Source organism: Diachasmimorpha longicaudata, unplaced genomic scaffold (genome assembly GCF_034640455.1).
Source record: "Diachasmimorpha longicaudata isolate KC_UGA_2023 unplaced genomic scaffold, iyDiaLong2 ctg00000068.1, whole genome shotgun sequence".
In the NCBI taxonomy this organism is placed as follows: Eukaryota; Metazoa; Arthropoda; class Insecta; order Hymenoptera; family Braconidae; genus Diachasmimorpha; species Diachasmimorpha longicaudata.
This window is the reverse complement of record NW_026973899.1, coordinates 171,418-177,500: the sequence shown is the minus strand read 5'-3', so window position 1 is coordinate 177,500 and position 6,083 is coordinate 171,418. Positions and strand designations below refer to the sequence as shown.

The window sequence follows — 6,083 nt, the reverse complement described above, 5'->3', positions numbered from 1 at the left end:
GAAAAATTCATAATATATTATTTTTCAATACGTAATTTTAAATGACGTCGTATAATAATTTATATATATTTGAGAAGAAATTCAATCTCTCTCTCAATCAAATATTATTATCTTGACGAGCATTCAACTTTACACACGCTTGTACAATTCATCAAATATTTTTCTGTCATATATAGACAGATAAACACATATAAAATTGTAAGCAGTTTTTTTTAAAACAAACGACCCTCAGCTAGGCGTAGTCCGGGAATTGGATCCGTGGACCGCAATGTGCGTTCGAAATGTCGATGTTCATGTGTCCTGCAGTTCACAAGTTGACGCGCAATTAGCTGCGTTCTTCATCGACCCACGAGCCAAGTGATCCACCGTTCAGGGTAATCATAAAAAAATTTTTTTTTTTTGAAAAATAACAGTCATTGAATATAAAAATATTCAATCCAATCTCGCAATCTTGTTTCAATAAAAAATATAAGATGCCTAAGCAAGCACAAAATTCAATTTTATTACTATTCAGACTTGTGTTCACTTTACCGTACACGGAAAAAGAATATCAACTTTGAGAACAAAGTATCCATCCAATTACTTACGGCATGAAGAAAAAAAATTTGAAATTTATATAAAATCATCATCACCAATTGTATCTTGTGTGGCGAAAATCATTACTAAACCTTGGGCACGTTAAATACCCATCATGATGAAAAAAAAATTCCCATCAAATAGGTTACCCCACATAATCGATGATATAGTGATGATTTATAAATTTCATTATATTATCATACGTATATAATATGGTTACATGTTTTCACATGTTTTACACCATATAACGTAAGGTTTTATTGATGTAATATGATATTATATCAATATAAAGAATAAAAATTCAAAATTTTATATTCTCTTTTTGGAATAGAACACGTTAATGATCCTTCCGCAGGTTCACCTACGGAAACCTTGTTACGACTTTTACTTCCTCTAAATGATCAAGTTTGGTCATCTTCCCGGAAACATCGGCAATGCCGAAACATTGCCGCGCACCAGTCCGAAGACCTCACTAAATCATTCAATCGGTAGTAGCGACGGGCGGTGTGTACAAAGGGCAGGGACGTAATCAACGCGAGCTTATGACTCGCGCTTACTGGGAATTCCTCGTTCATGGGGAATAATTGCAAGCCCCAATCCCTAGCACGAAGGAGGTTCAGCGGGTTACCCGGGCCTTTCGGCCAGGGAAGACACGCTGATTCCTTCAGTGTAGCGCGCGTGCGGCCCAGAACATCTAAGGGCATCACAGACCTGTTATTGCTCAATCTCGTGCGGCTAGAAGCCGCCTGTCCCTCTAAGAAGATTTATTTGTACGTCGGTAGTAAAAACCACTCGACCGAAATCGAGGGCCTTCAAAATACCAGAAAGTACGCCTATTTAGCAGGCTAGAGTCTCGTTCGTTATCGGAATTAACCAGACAAATCGCTCCACCAACTAAGAACGGCCATGCACCACCACCCACCGAATCAAGAAAGAGCTATCAATCTGTCAATCCTTCCGGTGTCCGGGCCTGGTGAGGTTTCCCGTGTTGAGTCAAATTAAGCCGCAGGCTCCACTCCTGGTGGTGCCCTTCCGTCAATTCCTTTAAGTTTCAGCTTTGCAACCATACTTCCCCCGGAACCCAAAAGCTTTGGTTTCCCGGAAGCTGCCCGCCGAGTCATCGGAGGAACTTCGGCGGATCGCTAGCTGGCATCGTTTATGGTTAGAACTAGGGCGGTATCTGATCGCCTTCGAACCTCTAACTTTCGTTCTTGATTAATGAAAACATTTTTGGCAAATGCTTTCGCTTCTGTTCGTCTTGCGACGATCCAAGAATTTCACCTCTAACGTCGCAATACGAATGCCCCCATCTGTCCCTATTAATCATTACCTCGGGGTTCCGAAAACCAACAAAATAGAACCGAGGTCCTATTCCATTATTCCATGCACACAAAAAAAAAAAAAAAAAAGAGAGAGTTGCCTCCTAAGCATCACTACGTGAAGCTTTCGACTATGCTGTACCTCGCAATTGCATACCAGCATTTGTTTAGTCTCATTCATCGGCTTGCTCTTTTCGCTATTTTAAGTTTTCCACATTCTTATTATCGATTTGGCTGTGGTGTTTATTGATCCTCGCATCCTCATGCGAGAACACGAGTGGACCTACATTTTTAAGTGGGATCCGAACCACTGAGTGTATATATTTTTACTTCACCCCTATTTTCGATGTCTCTATATATTGTTTAATGCTAAGGGATTTTTCTGAGGGTTTTGTTTGCCCCCATTACGCGTCCTCCCCTGGAGACGCTTGTAGCTCGAGTTCCCGAGCTTCCATGGCTATTTTCTCTGTAAGTAGATCTTTTGCAAAGTCCTGAAAGATCCGAAATGATTTTTCATTTTGAGCAAGCTTTTGTACGTCCATCACGCGCATGTCCAACACCTTCATGTACTTCTCTCTCAGGAGATCGTACCTGTCGCAGTCGATCAGAACGTGAATGTCCGTTTCTTCTTCACCACAAGGGCATAGATCTGAGTCTATGGATCCCTGCTTGTGAAGTCTGCTCTTGAAGTTGCCATGGCCAGTCATGAACTGGATGACAAATCTATTTGGAAGAAGCCATTCAGCTTTCATCCGTGTGATGACGTTTGGCAGATATTTGAAAGTGGTTCTACCCTTTTCAGAGGTTTCCCACTCTCTCTGCCACATTTCGTTTATTTTACTATCGATGTCTTTCAGGACTCGTGCTTTCCATTTTTCTAGCCTCTCCCCGGAATTTCGCGTCTCGGGGTCATGTACAAGATCCTCGATCTCTATTTTGTTCCCTTTTCTCAGATTATATTGCGCTGTTCTGCGGATACATTCCAGCGTGACGGGTACATTCCCCGTCAGAACCGTCAGCGCTTGCGCGGAAACGGTTCGATATGCACCTGTGACTTTGATCAGAGCAAATCTCTGAGCCATGTCAAGTTTAACCTTGACATGTTTTAGCATTCTATCGTGCCATCCTGCTGCCGCATAGGTAGCTATCGGCACGAAGAGACCTTTGTATATTGTTCCCGTCGCTTTTAGACCTATTCCCCATTCTCTTCGGGCCACTCTACCTAGCCTTTCAAATAGGTCCTTGGTTCGCACGGAGATTTTTCTCACGTGTTCTTGTACACTTAAGCCTGTACCGAAGGTGATTCCTAGGTACTTGTAGAGTTCTTTTCACTCTGATTCCTTTAATTCTGACGTCCGGAGACGTCTTTTTGTGAAAGTTCCCTTTTGCAAGTAACATTTCACACTTATGTGCAGCAAGCGTGAGCTTGTTCTCGTCACACCAACTGACTATCGCATCTAGTGCGGCTTGGCCTTTTTTCTCTAAATCTGTTCTGCTGTGTCCTTCAATTAGCAGTACTTGATCGTCAGCATAAGCTAACGTCTTGTAGCTCATATTTTCAAGCATGTTCAGATTTGAGTCGAAGATGAGGTTCCAAAGCGTGGGTCCGATGACTGATCCCTGAGGGCAGCCTTTATTCACAGGCTTGATAACCTCACGAGCAGACTCCCTCATCATTACCTTCCTGTTACAGAGGTAATCGTTGATGAGCAAATATAGTTTTTTGGGGCAATGCTTTTCTCTCAGCGCTCTCAGAACACTGGGCCACCACACATTATCGAAGGCACCTTTTATGTCAAGAAAGATGGCCATAACATATTTTTGACTTGAGTTTTTTACTATGTTTCTCAACTGGACTATGGCGTCTACCGTGGATCTACCACATCTGAAGCCATATTGGTTTTGGGATAATTGTGGTTCAATTACCCCAGTTAGTTTATTTAGCATAAGTGATTCCAGTATCTTGCCGAGGATTGGTAGGAGACAGATTGGCCGATACGATGACGGGTCTGTTTCGTCTTTGTCGGGGCCTTTTTTAATTGTTACGACTCTCCCGGTTTTCCATGAATCTGGAAAAAGGGAGTGTATGAGACAGGCATTGTATATTTTAAGCAGGTCTTCGCTTATTATTGGCATTGCAGCTTTTAATATGTCCAAGCTGAAGTTGTCTGGCCCTGGGGCTTTTTTCAACTTCATCTTGTTTATGCATGCTGTTAGCTCTTCCTTGGTGAAGAGTCTCATTTCGCCTTCTGGTGTTCGCTTGTTCAGCGCCCGGACTCGCCTCTGGCCCTCCGTCTCTCCATCCTCACAGTCTTCCGGAAACAACTTATCCATCATGGCTTTGGCTGTTGCTTGCCAGTCAGTTGTGTACTCATTGTCACACTTTATGTTATTTATCACATCTTTGGTGTTGATTTTTCCTGTTTGGAGTTTGTGTACGAAACTCCATGGATTCTCGTTCCCGTTAAGGGTAACGAATTCTTTCCACTTATTTGTGCGCGCTTCGAAAATGTTTTGTGTATACATCCATTTCTCCCTTCTATATTCTTCGAGTTTTTGTGCTCTCTTTGTGGGATCTTTATTTCTTTGGAGTTTCCTTCTAGCCCGGTATGCCACTTTTTTGAGTCTTGTGAGCTCAGGATTCCACCATGGAACCTTCCTGGCTCGACTATTCCGAATAGGAATGGACGTGTTGCAGGCTTTTCGTACTGCTTTACTGAGGTGTTTTACCTGCTCAATGACCTGGGTTCGGTTGGTTAGATCGTTATAGGGTTTGCTATGCCACTCATGCATTAATCGCTCTGTAAAGAGATTCCAGTCGGCTTTACTCGTCACATACCCTTTGCAGCTTTCGCTGCTTTGGGTATTGACTATTTTCCCGTTTTTAGTAGGTGTAATTGTGAACGTGATTGCTCTGTGATCACTGGATGTCCACCCATCGTGTACTTTCCATCCGCAGATGTGTTCGTACATTCCAGGTGTTGCCAGTGTCACATCTGGGTAAGCTTCTCCGACTTCCGATGAGACGGTAGCCGTGTCCCCCTCATTTATGACTTGCAATCCCCACTGGGCGATCAATGCTTCGAGTTTTTCACCTTTGGTGTTTGTTTTCTTTGCTCCCCATAGGGTGGAGCATGCATTAGCATCAATGGCAATTAAGAGTTCTTTACCTCTCAGCTGTTCCATCACTTTTTGCACGTGATCGATATGTTCATCGATGTCTTGGCAGAGTTGGAAATATCCACTTGCCATATACGTGCTTTTGTTGTTGGGTATGAGCTCAGCGATCACAAAGTGTGTGTTACACAAGTGTCCGAGCTTTGTTACTGTGATTTCTGGGTTTGTAACAGCTATAACCGCCCATGGTGGTGTAGTCCCATGTTTAACGATCCTTGTACCCATTCCGAGGCCCTCTATACCATTTTTGTTGTTATATGGTTCTTGGAGCAAGAGAACGTCATACCCTTTTGTCACGGCTATTTGCCGGATTTCAGGCATGACTTTTCTTGCTCTTCTGCAGTTCAGTTGCACTACTTTCAAGCCTACATCCACCTGTGGATTTTTAGGGTGTTTATTGTCCATAATCTATTCGTTCCACTAGTATCTCTAAGGCCTGCTTGTAGGATGGGCAGTCCTTGTGTGTGGCTACATGATTATGTGGCTTTTTTGCTTTCTGGCAGTTTTCACATTTGTGTTTCTGCACGTTTTGTTTATTTGGGCACTCTGGCCCCTTGTGTCCCACGGTTGCACAAATCGAGCAACAAGAATCTCTCTCGCAATGCTTCGCCAAGTGGCCGAAGCCTTGGCATTTGAAGCATCGCGTGACGAGAAGGAAGTCGCGGATTCTACAAGCGTTCCACTGTATATAAAGACGCTGTTTCGCCAATATTCTATTTCTCATCTGCGGAGTAACCTCCGCAACCCAGTTCGTGGTTTTACCACCATTCTTGCCCGTTCTGAATTTTAGAGTAAATTGCTTCTCAAAAAGCTCTTTACTCTCTGCTAGCCCATCATTCTGTTCCTGTAGAGCGCTGCCCAACTCAGCCTCAGTCATATCTTTAGGAACATCATAAATGATGATCCTTGGAGGTCTCTTTCTCGGTTCCTCGACCGAGAAAGTTTTTGTCAGATTTTTGCTCTGACCTAGCCTTTGTGCTTCATTCTCCGTGGGGGTCGTTATTATGATTC

General features: G+C 43.2%; 1 non-coding gene across 1 annotated transcript; it reads right to left on the bottom strand.

Moving 5' to 3' along the window:
• Positions 1–222: 222 nt before the first annotated feature.
• Positions 223–377, bottom strand: LOC135171641 (5.8S ribosomal RNA). Its single transcript, XR_010300572.1, has one exon. It is a non-coding gene; the product is annotated as a 5.8S ribosomal RNA (ribosomal RNA).
• Positions 378–6,083: the final 5,706 nt, after the last annotated feature.